The sequence below is a fragment of the Equus przewalskii genome, chromosome 16 (genome assembly GCF_037783145.1).
Source record: "Equus przewalskii isolate Varuska chromosome 16, EquPr2, whole genome shotgun sequence".
Classification (NCBI taxonomy): Eukaryota; Metazoa; Chordata; class Mammalia; order Perissodactyla; family Equidae; genus Equus; species Equus przewalskii.
Genome location: NC_091846.1, coordinates 46,091,452 through 46,113,235, shown reverse-complemented (window position 1 = coordinate 46,113,235; position 21,784 = coordinate 46,091,452). Strand labels below are relative to the sequence as shown.

The following is a 21,784-nucleotide window of genomic DNA, read 5'->3' as shown; positions in this document are numbered from 1 at the left end:
CACTTGCACTAGGTTTCTATTGCTGTGCAATCACACGTCATCCTTGAGTTATTAATAATGCTCTGCTTCCTTAAAGCGAAATCATTTAATACTTTGTTATTTTTAAAATTCCGTGTGAACGCTTTAAAGTTGTGGGTATTTAGGTAAAACAATTTAAAATGAAAGTGGTAAGTTGTGATGGAAAATTATTTTTTCTAGTTTCATATTTTGTTTTTAGAATTTGTGTGGTGTGCCTGACCACTAAAAGAAGGAATTCAGTTGAGCTAAGCCTCACACTGCCCATTTAATAAAATTTGTAGAGTTTATAATAATTTTGTGAATTGATAGGAGAGTTAGTTATAAAATTGCTAAATTTCCTCATAGACATCATAATCATTGTCATTCTTATCACCACCAGAACACTGTCTTACTATGTGTCAAACCTTATGCTTTACTTGCATAATCTCATTCCTGACTGCTTGTGAAGTAGGGATTGCTATTAAATCTACCGTCAATAGAAATGGGGATTGTGAGGCTCAGAGATGCTGAGAAATCTGTCAGTCATCATGCAGGTTAGGGAGGAGCTGAGACTTGACCACCGTCAAACAGCCTGCAAACTTCAACTCCAAAGCACTATGATCCTGCTAGCAGTCTCCCAGGGTTTAATTTCCAAGCACTCCACTCTGACTTTTCTTTCTGCTTTACCTCTTTTATTGTATTCTGTAGTCTCCTCTTCTAATTATCTCCAAAAGGGGTAACTCAGGCAGAGTTTAGAGGTTGTGCAGTCACTTCATGGTATAGAGAAGGTGATCAATGATCAGATAAGTCAAGTGACTTGTCGAAATTCACACAATGACTTGCCTAAATTTTGTTTCATTGACAAAAGTTTATCTAACATTTACTTTGTTCCAGTCATTGTTTTATGTGCTTTATAAGTGTGAATTTAATCCTGACAATAACTCTCAGGTAGGTGCAATTGTTGTCATCCCCATTTAACAGTTGAGGAAACTGAGGCATCATGAAGTTGAATAATGGGGCCGCTGTCACACAGTTAGCAAGTGGTAGAGTCAGGATTGGAGTCTAGCTAGCTGGTTAAGTCTTTGCTCTTAATCTCTCTGCCATGCTGCCTAGAACAAGAATCCAGGGCTCTTGGTTTCTACCCATTTTTCTTTCACCATACTGGCCAATTACTTCAATTTGTGGTTAGGAAGAATGTTCTCTGGAAACTGACATTGAAAAATGATGAGTTTTATGCACTTTAGAAAAATGAGCTTAAAGAATATTGTTAATAAAATAACTACAGTCTAAATGAGAGGCTATGTATATTTTTAAAACAATATCCTGAAGTTGTGTTTACTGTTATTATGGGACTTTCTTATTGATGCTAGCTTTTTCACCCAATACCTGCTGATCGTCCATAATGCTAATATAAACCCAATGTTGACACTTGCAAGACTGTCTTTGCAAGCATAAATATTAGACATACTGAAATTTGATTTTGGCTCATTTTTTACTTTAATAAAGAGATCTAAAAATCAATCCTTATAGCTGCGTTTCATTTTCTATGAATAGAGGTCAAATACATCAGGGCAAGTGTAGTATTAAAGGTAATCTATGATGTCAAGGTAAATGTATTAGGTAAGCAGTTTTAAAAATTCTGATTTTAATATGATACACAAACCTTGTATGTATTATTTATTTTTCACCATCTTGCAACAGACCTATGTGAAATAGCATTAGTTCCTTCTGGTGTATATATATATACATATGTGTGTGTGTGTGTTTAATTTCATTTCTCTTGTAAATGGGGGCATTAGGGAAAAGAGCTTATAGTTCCAAGATCTGAGTTAAAGTTTAACACATAGCTATGTGACTTTGGGCAAGTTACTTTTTTCTATAAACTTTAGTTTCCTCATCTGTACAGTGGGAATCTTATTCTTAATTCACGGAGTTGTGAAGATTGAATAAGATACTATGTTGAATCTATTTTGTTAATAGAAAAATGCAGTTTGTTTTCAAAATGTCATTAAATGCTATTAATTCTACTGCCTGATTTAGCATCCAGTGGTGAGGCAGGATGTGGCAGTGGGTCACAGGCCCAATTAGGATTTACTCTATTGGATTCTAATCTGAGCTATATCACTGCACTTGCTTTGCAAGCTGGGACAAATGTCTGGGACTGTTTCTTGTACAATCAAAGGATTGGACCAGGAGAACTTTAAGGTCCTTATCAGGTCAGAAGTTCAAAGTTCATGACGTTCTGTATCACAAGTGGTCGTGATCTGAGAACACGGTTGGGATCACAAGTCTTAGAACTAAAATGTTCATATTTGACACTGGTTAGGTATATGGATGAAAGTCACCTAACTTTATAAGCACCTAGTTTTTGTCTTTTGCAAATGTGAATTGGCGTAACTATGCAAAGACTCTTGCACAAATCTAGAAATTTTCAATCTTTTTTTAAGGCAACAGAATCTTTTCACAAGTAAAATTATATGGTGAACCTCAATATGTAAAATAAATATATCAAATATATAAAATATGTAAAAATGCAGATTCTTTCTTAAAAGTAAAGACCTAGCAATTGGACTCATTGTCTTCCCCTCTAAACCCACCCGTCTTTATTCCTTATTATCCAGTTGCTTAAGACTGCATACGTGTGAATTGTCTGGGAATTTCATTCATACTTACTCTGATATGCCATTATCACCAAGGTAATCTTACCTCCTAAATAATTCTTGATTCCTTTTTTCCTGTCCACCTCCACTGCTACTCTGTTCCGTCAACCTTCTTGCTTGGACTATTATAATAACCGTCAAGCTGGTCTTCCTGTTGCCCGTCCTTGCCCTTCTAATCCATTTCACTGCTGCCAAGTGATCTTTATGATATGTGAACTTGAATGCACCCATTTCTCCTCCTATTTACCTGCCCCAGAGACCTCTAAAGTACTCTGATAAAATATGAGGGCTTTAATGAAACATTTTTTTCTCCCCAAAGCCCCAGTACCTGGTTATACGGCCTAGTTGTAAGTCATTCTAGTTCTTCTATGTGAGCTACCACCACAGCATGGCAACTGACAGACAGGAAATGTGGTTCCGTGACTGGGAAGTGAACACAGGCCATGGAAGAGGTGAGAGTGCCAGACTTTAGCCACTAGGCCATCAGGGCTGGCTCTGATGAAACATTTTTTCAAAAGTCTTGGAGTCACAGTCGTCTGCATACATTCTACTTTGTTTTCATAGAGTCCTGAAGTGGCGAGGAACATCAGAAATCCCTCCTAGGCCAAATTTCTACCCTTGAAGCAGTCCAATTTATAGCATTCCCTTCTTTAGATAAACTCTAGTGTTCCTACTTTTTTGAAACTGCAGGCTAAGTTTACAGGAGCTTTTTCTTTGCTAGCTATGTATTTAGTTGTGTCATAGTGAATGCTTGTACTCCACTGAACCCATGTAAGTATTGTAACTTTGCAATAGCTTTACAAAAAATATATTTGATATCTCCCAGGGCAAATCCTCATGCAGTTTTCTTTCTCAAAATGTTCTTGGTTACATGGGCATGTTATTCTTCCAGATGAAGTTTAGATTCATTTTGCCAAAAAATTCTTTTGGAGTTTTCAATGGAAAAATCTTAACTGTGTCAATTAAGAAAGAATTGACATTTATGCAGTGTTAAAGTCATCTCAATCACTTGCTACGCTTCTCTACTTATTTTATTTACTGAAAACACTTTGTATTTTTCTGCATGTGATCTATGTATTTTGTGCTTAATTTGTCCCTAGATATTTTTGTATATTTTGATGCAATTGTGAGTGAGATTTAACAATTATATGTTTCTAATTGAATTTCGCTGATATTTAGGAAAGGTACTGTCTTTAGTGTATTCCTCTATTTGATCATTTGTAGAACTCTGTTATTAGTCTAAATACACAAATGTCCTTGATTTTATGTCAAAGCCTTGTTGATTTAAAAATTTATTCCCTTCTCTTCAGGATCAATTATAATTGTCAGGCAGTGAAATAAATTTTATTTTTCAGTGTTTCTTCACTCTTAGTTTATTTTCCTAGTTAGAATCTATGCCTGTGTGATCATAACCATATTTCCCCTGAACTTTCTGAATGTAGGACTTAACATTTAGCCCTCTTAATTTTCTCTTTTTTGAGTCTAGTGTACTCAGAGGATATGTTTGATGTCCCGTTCATAGAGCAAAAAAGCCAAATACCATGATTGTTACTATAACAGTGAATTTGATCTTTTCCTCTCAATGTTTATCAGACTCCCAATGGAGGTGACTTATACAACTTATCTAAGCTTTTAAAAGTTTTTGTTGGATATTGCTTTAATATCCCTTTTCCTTCATCATAAAGGTACTTGTTCTCACGTAAAATGAGCTGAACTTTATCATTTGTATATATCCAGCTAAATCACTTCTATAAATAGCACAATCTCAGTTATTTATCAATGTCAGGAAATGGTAAGTAAATTTTCTGAGGGCACTGTCTTTTCAAGGGTCAGAACTTTAAGTTTATTTTAGATTGACATCTCTCCAAAATATATGCAGTACTATATATGGTATTTATTTTGAAACCATGACAACTAGATTCCTTAAATACATGGTATTGGAGGAATTTAACCATTAAATGTAACAGAGGATGAGAGAGAACTGATGTTGGAAGTAAATCTATTAAGGTTCCTATAAATATTTTTACACAAGAACTGTGTGTTTAAACAGTGAAGGAATACCCTCTTTAAACTAGTAGAGAGCAATTATATCAAGAGAATATCAAGGACATTTTAGAAATGTTAAGTAACAATGGGTAATTTGTACTTATTTTTATTTACTATCCGTTTGTTACTGGAACATCATCTTCTCCTCCATGAGAAGCTTAAACAATAATTTAGTTTTATTTTGTTGCAGATAATATGCATTCTAGGTAGCACTTATTTTCATAACTGGTTGTTATGGGTTGAATTGTGTCCCTCCTCTGAATTCCTATGTAGAGGTCCTAACCCCTTGTATCTGAGATAGGGTCTTTGCAGAGGTAATCAAGCTAAAATGAGGTCATTAGGGTGGGCCCTAATGACTGGTGTCCTTATAAGAAGGGGGGAATTTGGAGACAGACACGCACACACAAGGAGAACACCAGAGGAAAGTGAAGGCAGAGATTGGGGGTTGATGCATCTGCAAGCCAAGGAATGGCAAAGATTGCCAGCAAACCACCAGAAGAGGAGAGAAGCGTGGAACAGATTCTTCCTCACACCCTCAGAAGGAACCAACTCTGCCGACAGCTTGACCGCAGATTTCTAGTCTCCAAAGCTGTGAGACAATACATTTTTGTTGTGCAAGGCACCTGGTTTGTGGTAATTTGCTATGGCAGCCCTAGTAAACGAGTATAATAGTCTTTCATCAAGATTTAATTCCTTGCTGATTTTATGAAGAGTAGTACTGACTTCTACCTTGTAGGTCTCATCTTCCATATCTCACCATGGTTTCAAAGACTTAGAACAGCTAGACTCCTGAAGCTGAAAACAGCTTAGGATAGTTGTAGGTATGTATATGTCTCCCCCTAAGTATCCAAGATAATCCATCCACCCGTTTATCCATCCGTCCATCCATCCAACCATCCATCCCTCCCTCCCTCCATCCATCCATTCATCTATCTATCCAACCCATCCATCCATCCCTTCATTTCTCTATGTATCTAGTCTTTACTGAGTGTCTACCATGTACCAGGCTCTGTGCTAGGCTCTGGGGGCTGTTAGGTAAAGCAGACATTGACTTTACTCTCGTGAAGCTTGCATTGCAGCAATTATGTACTGTGTTCATGGAATTTGCCAGGATTACATTAGCAGGATTTACATTAGAAAACTGCAAAAAAAGAGAAAAAAAGTGAATCTGTCTTAAGCACATCTACATACCCTCCTTCCTCACTGATACAGTGACTAGCATACAATTGTAATCCCTGTTTACTTTTTGTCATCATGTTTTATTTCCCTTAAGGCTTTTAGCATGTGTGCTTGTGAAATCCTCTGTTTCCAACTATTCTGCCATTGACTCATTCTCCATTTTCTCTTTTAATATCTGTAATAATGTAGTTCATAGTATACATATTCCTTAAAGGAAATGATACTGATTCCGGAAAAGGACCATCAAGATAAATTCTCATGTACTAGTGCTAATGGTTGAAGACGGAACTCGCCATTCATTCATTCACATAAAATATTTATATTTTCACCTGGGTGAAGGCAACTGTGGTGAAAATGCCCATGTGAGTGATATGGAACATAGAAATGGCCGAGTACTCATCCTAGCAGTGGTGCTGAAACTTAGTTTCTGGAAAAAGAAAAACCCTACATCAGTTTGCCTTTAGGTCATTTGTTTCTTTCTCATAAAAAGTGGAGTCCAGCGTGTGCAGCTGCAGGACCTCTTGGGCAGCTGCCTTTCTGCAAATTTAATTAATGAATCAAAGGTGAGCGCCGTCTCTCCCACGTGTTTTCTTGCCCTCAACATCACCTTCCTCACTGCTCTCATCAGTGTCCTTTGACTCACCAGCAATAAACAGAGCATTCTGTATTCCTGCATCCCAACTGAGCAGATCAGCGTCTCTTCACCCTCTCCTCTTTGGTTTGAACCAGGTGTACTTGTGGAGAGCAAAGGGAGGTCTCTTCCCTCTCCAGCAACCTGGCTGGGTTAATGTTCCCCGGATTTGCCTCGTGAGAAATACTGAATTAGAATCTCCAGGCAGAGTCCTGAGAACCTTTATTTTTAGTAAATATACCAGGTGATTTCTATAATTAGGCCCATTTGGAAAGCTCTATGCTATGGCATTTTGAGGTAAATCAGTACCTCAATTGACTTGTAGCTTGCTCAATACAGGCTTACATTTTCTAAACATTCAAAACCAAGCAGACTAAAAACGGAAAGTCACAATGTGACACTGGAGAAAATCTAGAGATTCTGGGTTTTAGCTTCTGTTTGCTAGTAGTCCAGGATAAATTCTTTAGCTTTTTTCAGTCTTATCTGTAAACTAAAGAGATTGAAACAGTTTCATTTGTTAATTCATTTATTCATTTATCAAATATGTGTCAAGATCCTACTATGTTAGCTATTATTCAAGTTCCTGGGAAAACAGCAGAGAATGAGTCACTCATTGATTGGCTTCAAAATTGGCCTATTTCTCAGTGCACCAGAAGTCTATGCAACACTGTCACCCACTGACATCCAATACATGGTGAAAGAATATTATCAACTTATATTATTATTATAGTGCCCTTTTTTCCCCAGAGGAAACTTGGAATTCTGGTCATGCTCTGGTTTGTTAAATAAAATTCTGAAATTTATTCTGTTGAAAAAAGTGCTTTCCTAACAGAGTTATGATGAACTCCATCCTTCATGGCCTTGGTGGAATTATTCTAACTCCAACCAGCTTCTACTTGGCTTTCAGAATGAAATGAGTAGAGAACTTAATATTAGATCATTCCATTCTGAAGCCGAGATGGATAAGTTTAATTATGTTTATTCCAATGGCAAGTCATAAGATGAGGTTTCCAAATAACTTAGTCAAGGATCTTACATTTTTCATGTGAGGCAACAAAGTACCCAAAGAGTTATGAATGCATGGTCTTAGTTTGAACCATTGGTAGGGTGAAGCTAGGATGGGTGCTAATTTGATCCCACTCACCCCGGTATTTGCTTCTCATTCAACATGACTTCCTACAATGAATCCCATCAGAAGTTTGCACCATTTTGTCTTCAAGATTAAATCTGCAGCAAGATCACACTAAGGGGTTGCCCCAGTCCTCAATGTCTTCTAAGGTTATAAGGCAGATCTTTTGAGACATCTGGCTAATTTGAGAAAGTGCAACAATTAAATTCGGTAAGGACTGAAAAGTCCTTGAGATGAGAGAACAACACTTTTCCTAGAGCTTTCCTAAACTGTCTTTGGATCCAGATTTATTGCTATTTTGTGGGAAACTTTAAATTCATAACTCAACTCAGTTATGAAGAGCAGTAGTTTTAGGTGTCTCACTCCCACAGAGCATCATCTTTAAGGTCAAGAGGATAATTTAAAATTGGAATGGAGATCTGTTGGGAGAGGTCAGAATCTATTTGGAAGGCTAATTGTCCTCTGTTGGAGTACTGGCTTATCCTTAGGCCTTTTAGCCATATGCTATTTCATTTGCTAAAGACGAAGAAAAGAAAATCTTGAAAAATTGTAAAATATAGTAAATAGTAAAGTAGGAAAATAATCAAATTTTATGTTGTCTTAGCAAAGGACAGATCCATTGTCTGAAATAAAATGGAAAAATTTGTTGCCAGAAGTTGGCAGGCTTGACAGAGAACTTCCTGGCAGTGAGATCCTGATGGAGAGTCCTGGGAGGAGAGAGAGAGAGCACCTCAGTCTCCAGGGTTCTGAGCTCAGGCAGAAGGTGAGCACATTCTAGTCCTGCAGTCCTTCAACTCTGCAGCTGCAATTAGACTCACCATAGTAGGCAAAAAATAAATTCTTCTAAAATATATTATCTTGGGCAATCACTTAACTTCTCTGATTCTTATTTTATCACTGATAGCACATCCAGCAGAGCATGGCTGTTGGGAGTGAATGAGAAATTGTAGGAGAATAATCTTGCCCAAGCCTGGCACAGAGTAGTTGGTCAAATAATATTTCCTGAATCTATAGCCATGTACAATAGAACCTGTAAGGTTGAACCTGTAAGGCATATGCCCTAAACATAGAAAATAAGGTTTGAATTTACAGGTTGTTTAGACTTCAAATGTATCTCCTTAGGACCAAAGAAATATTGTTGAAAATATGTTGAGTCCATCTCTGACAACACAGGAGTATATCAACTGAGGCTTGGCAGGCTGGGATTAGAGGTACTCAGAGGCTAGCCCATGGAATGATTTGAGGTTCCCACCTGTAGAAATGAAAATGCATAAATGTCGTAACTCTTCTTGTGTGTTACTGGGCAGGCAACTCCTGTTCCATACCTCACTCTGCCACCCGCTATCTGATGTGTTGTCACCTCCTCAATTATCGAATCCTCTGCTTTGATTCATTCCCTTACAGTGTGTTTGTTCTCTTGTAAAAGCTCCCCGTCTGGCACGGGGTTGGTTATAGACCTCATATCAGATTTCGAGGACTGTGAGATTTGATTCCTCCCTTCTCCTCAGTATTTTATGATGATTTGACACTGGTGAAAAAACAGGCAGCCATCGTTTTATTACAGATGTTACTGGGCTGCAATACTTCTCTGAGGTTAACACAGCAAACAATTGTCCTTTTGTCTTAGTGGTATTTCCAGCTTTGATGTATATTTTGGTACCTAAGATGATGAAAAATCACGAAAAATTATGAAAGAGTGGAAAATAAGGCTAGTTATGGTTTTTAATAACTTTCCTTGCCCCTTAACTGTATTGCATCCACACCTGGTAAATCTATGAAAGTAAATAATTGAAGATGAAAGCAAGAAGTTGCAGTAATTTTTTTCTTTCAATATCTATCAAATTAAGAATTTTCTATCTTATAGTTCTTGATAATTTATACTTCTATCATATTTGCGAATTACTTATTTTCTGTTTCTGTTTCCTGTAAAATTAGTATGGTAATAATATCTACCTCATCAAGTTTTTCTGAAGCTTAAATAAGTTGATACATATGGAACACTTAGAACCTGTCACAGGAACATTAATAAATGCTAGATATTGCTATTTAAACAAAAGAGAAATTAACGGATGTGCACACGCATGCATATGTGCATGTACGTGTTTACAGCTCTCTATTTGGCCAATGAGAAGTGTTAAAAGACCAATGAGAGAAAGTGGACACTTATCCTGAACTTTCTGTCTCGGTATCAAGTACTCATGGGATTGTCAATTTTGGCGGTATCTCCAAAATTTAGTTCCTGAAACTCAAAAGGTATCCTGAAATGAAAAACAAAGTTTTATGTGTATAGGATAAAAGTTATATTTAGGTTTTAAACTTGGACTTTTGGATTCTTGAGCAAAGGAAATAAAAGATATAGTACAGAGAAGATCTTGTTATTTAGAGAGTAAACAATTGTCCCCCACAGGACTGAACTCACAGCTTTGTCTTCATAAGAACTGTGCTTTATTTCAGTGATCTCCAAATCTTTTTGATCATGTGCTCTATGCAATAAAACTATTTATGCCTGTATCATACACATACATGCATATGCACACATGCACACACAATTTATTAGATTCATGTACAAGTGTACTATCTCCCTTCATCCTAACTGGAACATCTTGTATAACTCCTGCATGTGCTCCTTGTTTTGCCAACTGCCTCTCTGACAAATAGATCTGATTAATCTAGATGAAGCATGTTCTTCGCCTTTTTGTGTCTTCCCTCCCTTCTCCTTAAAAACAACACATTGTGGCCAATTGACAGATGTTCTTCAGGTGGTTTGATATAACGTTATGAGCTGTTCTACAGGTAGTCTGATGTAATGGTTCTGACTTCAGGAGGGAGGTCTGGACTGGAGACTGGTGGGGAATGGTGATAGGTGCTCGTCATAACTGCGAGAATGATGACTCACCCCAAGGGAAGGTGTGTACAGTGAGAAGAGATCTTTCAGGAGCTCAACCTTTAAAGGGAGGTAAAGAAACAGAGCCCACAAAGGAGGCTGAGAGATAGGAGAAGGGGTACAAGAAAGTTTCAATGTGTGTCAAAGCCAAAGAAATAGTTTTTAAAATGAGAGCATACATGAAAGTTTTAAATCCAAGAGTGGTCCAGTAGGATAAGGATGGAAAAAGTTGCTTTTGATTTGGCATCTAGGAGGTCACATCTTCTAAGTGGGGGAAAGCGTGTCCTTGGAGCAGTAGGCTGAAAAATAAGTGGGAAGGAAGCAAGCATAGACTAGTCTTTCAAGAAATTCGCAGGAGATGAGATGAGAAGAGAGAAGAGAGAGAGAAAGAGACAGAGAGAGTCAGGAAGTCAGGAGGAGATTCTGTCATCTGTCTGTCTATCCATCCATCTATCTATCTATCTATCTATCTATCATCTAATCTCTAATCTACCTTTCTATTTTAAGGGCAGGATTATTCCACGTGTTTACTTTATTATTTGCTCTGTCTGCATAGCCTTTCTCTTCCTGGTAAGATTTGGCACAGAGTTCAGCCCTGATATCTTCTCCTTAGGAGGTGTTGATAACAACTTTAGCTGAATGCCTACTGCACTTTGTGAATACATGCATACATGTCTGTTATAGCACTTACCACTCTGCCAGTTATTTATGTGTCTGTCTCTCTGGATGGATTTCAAGCTATTTACATGAAGACATCCTGTCTTCTTCTTTAAATTCCTAGTCCCTACCAGAGTGCCTAGCATGTATTAATTGCTCAGACTTGCTCCTTGAATGTGTGAATGAACAAAAAAAGGCAAACAGCTTGGCAAGAGGTCCTGTGAGGAGGTTAGTCTGGCAGCGGCTTTGCGGAGGTGTAGGAGGGTGGTCAGGGTAAGACTGGAGGCAGTGAAGGCTGGAGGGCATGGAGCTAAGCTAGTTAGAAGGGCTTGGTGCCCTAAATCAGGGAATAAAGAGAACGAACTGTTTTAGAAAACACTTTAATGGGAGACATGCCAAGTTTGGATAAAAAAAGAAGAAAGAAGAAAAGATAATAACAGATGTCTAGTCTTTAAAACAAGAAGAATAATAAGGAAAGCAAAATCTTGATAGTAGCAGTGGGGAAGGGAAAGGGCACAGTGACGGGAGGTGAGTGTGAGTTCTGGTTTGATGGGTGGTCTCCTGAGAGGTCTTTTATTTTTGTCTCCGTGTCTTGTTCTTGGATCTTCCCCAGGAGCATGCTGTCTCCTCTTGTTTTGTACGTGTGTCAAGCAACCACCCCTTCTTTAGTCATTTCCTTCTGAAAAAAGAAAAAACCCCACATTTCTTCCATAAAGCCGATCAGCACTGTTCCTCCACTTACATCAAAAACATGTCAGAACAAAGCAAAACTTCAAGCTACCAAGATTTAACAAACACGGCACAACTTGACCGAACTTGGAACATCTGCCTTAGGAATACTTAGTGTTTTCTAAGAACATACCATTCGTTGGTCAGAAATGATCAGTTATGTAGAACACCAAATGTATCCATCTTTACTCATATATTTATTTTTAAACAAATATCCACGTATGGGTCTTTACCACCCCTCAGTGGTAGAACCCAAATTCCCTTCTTTTTAGGTTAGATTAACTTCACTCTTTTTGTTAGTATTAGAATTTATAGAAATCTTCTGATGAGGATTAGAAACTACAATAAAGCCTCTGTTAATTTTGAGAATAAAAATGATGGAAAGAAAGGCATTATGAAGAGAGTAGCCGATTCTTTGGAAAGAAGTGCTAGCCATTGCTCGGCATTCATTGCCATCCTTTCCTGAACCTATTCCCCATCTGAATCTTTTGTAAGGCCACCTTCACTTCTTTTTTCTCTTTCCTGCTACACCAATAAAATCAGTCATCCCCTCAGCAATAAGCATGTAAAATGACTTCTTTTGTAGAACAAACCCTTTGTGCGTAAATAATTTGTTAGCCCCCACCTCCCTCCAAGCATTGTGTTGGAAAAAATATCCACCATAAATTGATTGTATAGATAGCCTGATTGTAAAGCAAGATTAATATGAAAACACAAGGAGTCTGCAATAAAACCTACTAACTTCAATCATTCACATTTGTGTACAAGCATTCATATTTAGCAACAGTCCCAAGGCTGAGATTAAAGCTGTTTGGTAGGTTACTTCAAGGCCTTTTTATTGCTAAATCTTATGATGTCTCTAAAATGTAGAAATTAATCACCTGTCATGAAAGCTGCAGTGGATTATTGACTTCTAAATGTCTCTACAAATTGATTCATGGCAGAATGAAACAGGAGACTGAACTAGCATTGAAATTCTTTTGCATGTGATAAAAAAGGTCTATTAAAAGCATTTCAACAAATGCTGCCGATTAGGTAATCATCACAAAGTACTTTCCTATCAAAATGAGGTGCTTCTGGAATCGTTTTGATGAGATACATTTTTTTTTCCGGCACCAATATGGTAACATGACATTATTCTGAAACCCCAGGAAGCTGATTTGGAAATCCACTTAATTCTTATATTACAGAGTACACAACTTATTTCTTAGTACCAGCTCAATATAAAGATGGTTGAAAAATTCCACTTAATTTGTGTGTGTGTGTGTGCATGTGTGTCAAACAGACCCTAAAGATTGTTCAGGTTAAGAATTTTGGAGAACACTGATAATCTGCAACAGTGGGATTGCAGTAATTTTTGCCATAAGGATCCCTTCCCATATTCCACAAAATTCTTTTGGCTGTGCTCTACCCCCTTGTCCCTGTTAGTTTAAGTCAGTGGTTCTTGAAACAAGTCTGTTTTGATCCCCGTGAGGCATTAGGCAATGCTTGGAGACATTTTTGTTTGTCACACCTGGTGTGTGTTTGCGCGTGCTACTGGCATGCAGTGGATTGAGGTCAGGGATGCTGTTAAATATCCTACAGTGCCTAGGAGAGCCCCCCACAACAAAGGATTATCCAGCCCAAAATAGCAATAGTGCCAAGGTTGAGAAAACTTCGTTTAAATTAAGAAGAAAACCTTTCTTGAAACAGGCAAGGAGAGGTTTTAAGTAGAATCCAGAACATTTTTCTTTAATCAAATTTGCCTCCTTACTTTAGTCCACTAGTCTTTCTTTCTTGGTAAACATTTAACTGCCAGTGATGGTTTCCTCCCTTTTTAGAATTTTCTCCCACGGAGCTTCTTACAGCCCATTCCTTGCCATGTCCACACTCTATGCACATCAGCCTCCTCTCCAACTCAGTTCAACTCTTTATCTTTTTAGCTCTGTAGAGACGCTCCAAGGTCAATAGAAGGAACAGTCAGGGAGCTAATCTCTGACCAAAATGCATTTGGATTTTCAATTAACATTCAAGGATAGGACTTGCTATTTTTGATTACTATTACTATTTTTGATTAAGAAGAAAGAGAACATTGTGGAGTAGGTGACTTCTATTTTGGGTTTCTGTCTCAGAAGACTATCTACTCAAAACAATTTAAAAACTTTTCACAAAACTAAATAACCAGTGTTATTATTTGAAAATTTTGCTGTGGACAACATTCAAGTTTAAAAAAATATTGCTTCCATCAGACTGTGAGCTCCACAAAGCCAAGAACAACATTTTATCTTCTTTGTATCTCAGTGCTTATATATGACTGAATTTTATTTAATCTTTAATATGCAAGTATGACATAAACACAAGCACACAGTTTAATACCTAAAATCTTTTGTGTGGACCACAGCTTCATTCACATATACGAAGAGATACAGTCATAGGCTATTGATAAACACTTATGCCTACCTGCCTTTGTTCTAAGCAGTTCCAGAAATGTATCACGCTCTCTCCCTGCTCTGGTCTTCTACAAAAGCTCTTCCTTTTGCTTGGGAAGCATTCTGTTTTTTTCCCCTTTCATTTGTCTACTGCTTGACTCTCCTTTTAGATGTCAGTTCCTCTAGGACTGCCTATGACTGGATTGCAGCCCTTTCTCTGAGCTCTTGTCATCCTACAAATGATGTATTAGACCTGCCTGTTTACTCATCCAGAGTTTCCTCTAGATGATCAGCTCCTTGAGGAGAGGGGTTGTGTCTTAATCACCATTAAATTTCCCTAAACTTAGCATAAAACAAAGAACGGGTACATAATTGTCACCCACCAAACGCATGTGGACTGAGCAGAGGATAAGCGGATCACATCATTTGGATGAAATTAAAAGCTCTTCCTTCAGTATAGGTAGCACAACTGAAAAGTCAGAAACCTGCAAAGAGTTTTTCTCCATAAAGACCCACAGGTATATGGCACTACCAAGGCATGCCACAGAGTTCCCCAAACCCAGGGGCCCAGACAGAGGCAGATGCATGTGACCTGGACACAGTCTCTTCTTCTCTTTAACTGGGAAGAATGGAGAGGAAAAGGCTGCCAAAGTCCAACATGACTGCTGGTTCTGGAGCCCTGACATCTGCTTCATATTTCAGGAAGAAGAGGAATTGTGTCTGTTTTTTAAGATCTTGAGGGAATAGGACTAACGAAAATGATTATTTCCGAAAAATTGGTTTTGGAGAGCCAGAGCTGTCCAAAGATGACAAGGGCTCCCTTGGGGACAGGGTGTTCCCTGTCTCTGTCTGTGCAAGCTGGATGAGACCAGAGTGAAGACACTAGAGAGGGAAGGTATGCTTTCATTAGGATGTTGAACCGGTTCCCCTGTAAGGTCCCTTATCAATGAAAGGTTCTGTGGTGTTGTGATATGTGCCTGCAGTCCATGGGTTGTAGAAGAACAGAGGCACAGGCTTTGTAAACCCTTAGCAAACTCTTCCTGGAAGTCAGGAAGCGTATTTATAACTCTCACCCTGGTAAAGAGCTGGGATCCCTGGAAAGTTCCAGAAACCCTGCCCAGGCTGCTCTCATAGGAGTAAGCCACACCCCTCCTGTCCACAGGAGCTCACCACACTTGAAGGGTTTCCTGCCACCTTGGAGACCTGGGAGCTCCTCCTTACCGTGAGCTTTACTGTTGATCCAAGACATGTATGAATATTAAGAGAATTCCTTACCTAAGTATATATAGTAGCATTCATTTCCGCTTCTCTCTCTCTCTCTCCCCTGCCTTGCCTCTCTCCTCTCTCTTTCCCTCTGTCTTCTTTGAGTCTCATTTTGCACTTCTAGCTGAATATCTAGTACGATGTGTAAAACAGTGGAGAGATGTAATGAAACTAATGCACTGTCTCTATGGAAGATTCAAATACAAGCAATTTATCCTTAGGCAACTGAGGCAAAAGATTTAAAATAGAATCTATAGTGATTACCCTGATACATAAAGAAGGTTTTAGGCTTTGATCCTGATTTCTCAGAGAGTCTGGGATAAGCCTCAATTCAGGCATAACAGCTTCTGGTAGAGATTTGCCTGTACTGTTGTAAGGACAGTGAGCACACATTATACAGCGCTTTGTGCATAACGATTCTATTACATCCTCTTCAAGTCTTTGAGAACTCTCTCCAGAGATATTCTCGGGAAAGTGGTGGCAGTGATCTTGAACTCTGAGCCCCTCGCTGTCTGATTGCCACCAGTCATTTCAGTGTGTATTTTATCTGTGTATTTACGGCATGAAGTTTTCTCTAGTTCTAGTTTTTTCTTTCAAAACTCCAAGATCATTTCTGGCACTCACATAATGTTTACAAGGAACTGGATAAAATTTCGCTGATATTTGGGGAAAACTCTTGTTAGCAAAGATTGTTTATGCAAAACTACATCTCATAAAGAATCTCCAGTCTTTTTGAAGACAGAGAACTTTAAAGTCAGCTTTTGGGCTGAATTCATGTGTCTTTGTCTCTCTTTCAGTTGATCTTGGCAACACCTCACATGTAACCCAAGACCAAAATAGTTACATTCGGAAGGCAGTCACAAGTCAGTGATCTCATCCTGCAGAACGCCTTCTCTTGGCGTTTACCTCATATAATTTGGTAAGCGGTTTACACATTTACTCCTGTGATTTTCAAGGGCCTTTTATGATCTGCCAAGTGGACAAATGTCAACAGGCTTTAAGGATTGATTTACCAGGATTTCTGTCTCTTGTGAACAGATTACTGTAGCTCTGAATAAAACACATGTAAACAAGTCCAGCAATCTTAGTGGAAAATGCAGTTCCCACCAGACGTGGTGGCTTGATCAGGAATCCTAGTGGAGTTGCCTCTGTCACTACTCAGGCTTGGAGGAGTAATGGCTTTCTCTTTCATACAACTGTCCTGGAAAGGTTCCCGAGTCTGCACTGCCTGTGAGCAGCAGAGAAGGAAAGCGGCAAGGAGTCAGCCCCAGGAGCCGGATGGCTCCTGCGCTGCAGGTCCTGCTGCAGACTCCTCCTCTGCTTCCTCCTGGCACTTGCACAACAGGCCTGACCCTCAGGACTCGAACCTGTTGGTGTAATCAGAGGCAGTGCCCTCCTGTGGGTGAGAAAGCTCGGCAGCAGGACAGCAGAAATGCAGTTTTCAACTATGAGTGGGAACTGAGTCAAACACTTCTGCAATGCTGTTGGAATTTCCAATTTGTTATTCTTTGTAAAAGAAAAAATAATGTCAGGTCATGGCACTTACGTCTTTTGAGTTCCATGTTTGAGAGTCTTTGAGCTTTGATTCTGGTCCTTTTTTTACTTTACCTGTGATGATGATCAGAAGGAAGACAAGAAGACCGGGGCCCTTGTTTCTCCAGCCTTTATCTGCCATGTTCCTCTCCGCTTGGTCCCCAGGAGATGAGACCATGCTCTCCATGCCCTTCATGGACGATGGTCCTTCTTGGGGGCCTGGAGGAGGGCAGGATTGGAGAGGGAATGCAGGTCCATGCCCCCGCACCAAGACACCCTTACAGCTAGCACTTTGGTTGTATTTGGCATCTCCACACCTCCCAAGAATGTGGGAAGGATTAAGGCAGCCTAATTACCTTGTTCCATTCCATCCCAGCTTTGTGTCCCTGGTCAAGGCAGGCCTAGAAATTCACAATTCTCAAGGGTGAGTTAAATGTAGATTCACCCTAAAATTTCCATTTGCTGCAGATCTGCATACAATATTTATATCTTCCACTTACTGGCTTTTTAATCTTAAGGAAATGACTTCATGATGTCTGTTTAAAAGGGAGATAACGAATACTGAAATCTATCCCATAAGCTTATTGTGAAGGTGAATGAAGAAACATATATAAAAAGCCTTGCACAGTGCCCAGCACCCAGGAGACACTTGAAAAACTGTTAATGCTCACTTCTTGTCCAAGTAAACCTGAGGTATAAGTTCCTGCCTGTGTGGGCCTCCGGCAACTCGCATTGGCTCTTTCAAATCCCATTCTAAGCCCTGTTGGACTGGCCCCAGACATCTGACATGGGCTGATTGGATTGAACTGGAACTTTTAGTTCTGCCTTGAATTGGTTCCCCTGTGTAGAGTCTGTGTGATATCAACCCTCTACTTCGGGGAGAAAGAGGCTGTTTGGGCATGGGTATTATTTTCTTAAATGCAGAATAAAACTGGATCAGCAGGATATTTCAGTGAAATATCTCGTTTGAACTTTTCTATTCATTTGCTCTTTTATGCATTCGCAGCTAGGGGTTTCCAGCTGATCCATTTGATTGCTCTCATGTACAGAGTGTAGAGACAGCAAAGAGGGGATTCCTGTAGATTCTTAACTTGTTAACAAAGGCTGCTATGACTGTGGCAAGCCCCAGAGCTGACAGCCAGTTTCAGTCCTTTGTAGGGGTTAGAAGAGAGAGACAAGGCAGGGAAAGAGGAGTAGGAAGTTTTAATAGAGATACTGAATCCGCAGAGTGCCAGGGCCAGGAGGAGGGCAAGCCAAGAGTCCTGAGCAGCACCAGCAGCCTTACTCCGGACTTGGAGCCCCTCAGCTCCCTCCTGCTTCATCCTCCCGTCAGGTAGATGTTCTGCGAATCTGCTGCCTCCCTTGTGACCAGAGTGCTGGACCAAGCTTCAGGAGACCTCAGGACCAGGCTCAGTGCTGTGAGCTGTGCAAATGTGGGCTCACCTCACAACTTCTGTGGCCATTCATTCTTTTAGTCTGTACAAGACACATAGTCATAAATAGGGTTGCTCTGAGGTTCAATTGCAAAAACATGTCAATAAAGTGCTACGAAATAAATGGTAGCATCATCAATTCTTTTCTTTCTTTCTTTTTTTTTTTTTTTGAGGAAGATTTAGCCCTGAGCTAACATCTGCTGCCAATCAATCCTCCTCTTTTTGCTGAGGAAGACTGGCCCTCAGCTAATATTCGTGCCCATCTGCCTCTGCTTTATATGTGGGACTCCTGCCACAGCATGTCTTGATAAGCGGTGCACAGGTCCACACCCGGGATCTGAACCAGTGAACCCCAGGCTGGGGGAGCAGAACATGCGAACTTAACCGCTGTACCACTGGGCCGGCCCCATCAATTATTTTCTTCATGGAGAATCTATAATGTGAATATCCTTATCCTTAGTTTCTTATTGGGGAACCTTCTGGGCATAGGATAAGAGTAGGCAGCATGGAGGGGATGCTAATGAAGAAATGTTGAAGCTACCTTTATACTTGTATATGAAGCTACTTTTAACTTAAAAATAGGCACTAAGGTCGGCTTGGTTATCACTGTCATGTGTTAAACCTCAAAGGCACATGTAAGGTGGACACGGCCCAGCGTGTTCTAGTCCATATTGCTAAAGACAAGTCTGGGCAATGTTACAGGGCCACAGATCTAACCCGATGGAAACCTGGTTTCTCTCTGCTCTCTTAGTCTCTCAGTTTGTCTTCTACAGCAGCACAGAGCTGTTTACCAGGCCTTGTTTTCAAGTTAGAAAAGTTTTCACTCAAGGTGGCATGTGGGTTTTTGTTGTGTTGATATTGAACTGACACCGAGGCAATCGCCAGTAGCTTTCAGTTCTTATTGTGGCTTTTGTGAAGCTGCTTAAGATGTCTGATGCCTGCTTTTCTTTTTACTTACCCTGGAGACATTTCTTAATAGCAAATCCACCCCCTCCCCTCATCCCCAAACCAAAGAGTCTTTGACAAGTGTGGATAACTGGGAAAGGTGAAAGGTAAAACGTTATTAAAATGAGTTAATTCTCAAAACGCGTTTTTGGTATACCCCAGGACTTCCAGTCGGCAATCTCCAGGCTGTTTTATAGTTTGCTTTAATTTATCTAACTAATGACATGAAAGATATAAAATTGGTAAAACTATAGTGTTTGGCTTGCTTAAATTAAGTTTATGAGTTTTGCTTAAGCCTGCCAAACAAGTTAAATATTTCATGGCTTTCACAGGCTACAGTTCTAATATTTATAACTCTTGTGTACAGATTTCAAAAAATTATAATTACAACTCCCAGGATCCCAGATATAGCAGATGTTCAATATTTTCTACAATGTTGGCAGAAATGCTTCTCATGCTCTTTTTGATCCCCCATCCATGTATTGTATCTGTTGGAACAAGCTGTTGATAAAGAAAGTCTACTGTCATTCTTTCATTTTAACGACCTTGGAAAAAACGCCAATGTGAAATAGGAAGAGGGCAGGAAAGGTGATTTCCATCCCCCTAAAAATATATGACTGCACGGCTATAACGTTTTACCTAAAGGAGAATGACAGAAAAGTGCATTTCGCCACGAGCTGCATTTTATTTACTTTACAACCATAATATTTTTCTGTATAATTTCCATCTTTCTTTAATTAAAAATGTAAATTTCCTTTGTGGCTGTGATTGACTTTCCTTGACCCCTTTGACAAAACAGGTACAACCTGATTTACCTTCCAGAAAATTTCGAAGACTCTCTATTAGTCATTCCTTAAGACTTTGAAGATCTTTGTATAAATGAATTGTGCTATCAGCTCTGGTCATTGTTAACCTTCGTACACAAACGTATTAATCCAATTTTTTGGTGCAATAGACTCAGAGAGAATGGGCACAGGAGAAATTAATTTTGTGTTTGGAAGTGTCTGGCTTACGGGTTCTAGAATGCCTCCGGCAGGCTGCATGTTTGGAAGGCTCTGAAATATTCAACTTCCTCTCCTTCCCAGTTTGCCTAAGGCCTGCCTGGGATGGAAGGAAGACATGCTCATTCTTAAATGAAATAGAACTGATTCTATTCCTCACTCAGCTTGTGCACAAAATTAATAGCAAAAAGAGACATAAAAAAGCATGACTTACATTTTTGTTGATTTTCGTGGAGTTTACATTTAAATATTTGAAAGACTTCAAAACTCACACTCTGCAACATCTGTTCATGTAGTCTATTAAATATATTTAAAAATACAAAAATTTTCTTGAAAAATTAATGAACCTCAAATTCAGATTCGTGTATTTCTCTTCCCACGGCACAGGGGTCTTCTCTATCTTCATTCTCGGACTCAAACTTTAAAAATACTCTGTGATAAAATGAGATGTGACGTCCAGAAGAGCTTCTAGCCTGAGGAGATGCCAGAGGAGTGTGCCTGAGAGAGGCGTAACTACCAGAAATGGATGTATGAACAGTTGTACTTTTAAGAAACTAGAAATTGTAAAATGTACCCAACATGACAAACTTTGATATTCAGGAATGTGAGCTGGCTTTCAAGGGGACAACCATGGCGGAGAGCCCCCAGGTAGGGAACAAGTGTCCTCTGGGTGGTATGACATAATGCTGTCTTGTTACTCACTCTGTGAAGGGGCAGAAACCTGAAGTGTAGACACAGCCAGGCTGTCCAGGCATGTAAGGGCTCCTCGTCAAGTGTGTGTTGAGTGCACACGGGAATATTGGGTGAGAGAACTAACCCAAGCTTGGAGGAGGCAGGCTTGGCGGGCTTTGACATCCTTTCCACCTCTTCCTACTCTCCAAGGGGGTGCTCTCTGGGGCTCTTAATTCATTCTTCTCTGGACCTCTCTAAGGGACACTGAAGAGAGAATGTGAAAGAGTGTGTCATCAGCTCTGTCTCTATGTCACTGTTGAGAACGGGGAAACTGATAGAAGCTCTTTCCAGGTGCTGTAAATTTTCCTCAGGGTTGCCCTGAGGAACACTCAAAGCCAGGCTGAGGGCACGTGTTAACGTTCCAGCTGCTCTGTAGGTAGAAGTGTAGGAAAAGGGCATGGACTGCAGGCCTAGAGGTGGGTGGGTTTTGACCCCAGGTGGGTTATGTAAACAGGATTTCAGAGGGTTCATCTAGGAAGCAAGGAAAGTAATAGTTCTAAAGAGTTGTAGGATTCCAATGAGTGTACAAAATGCCAGGCAACTAGCGGATGCTTACC

At 39.6% G+C, this 21,784-nt stretch overlaps 1 long non-coding RNA gene across 2 annotated transcripts in view; it reads left to right on the top strand.

Moving 5' to 3' along the window:
• The window catches only part of LOC139076481 (uncharacterized), a 114,810-nt gene that overhangs the window by 78,476 nt on the left and 14,550 nt on the right, over nt 1-21,784 (top strand). For both annotated transcript variants that reach the window (XR_011528131.1, XR_011528130.1), the window contains exons 4-5: nt 16,381-16,502; nt 20,883-21,143. This is a non-coding gene — a long non-coding RNA (uncharacterized lncRNA). The remainder of the gene's footprint in view (nt 1-16,380; nt 16,503-20,882; nt 21,144-21,784) is intronic.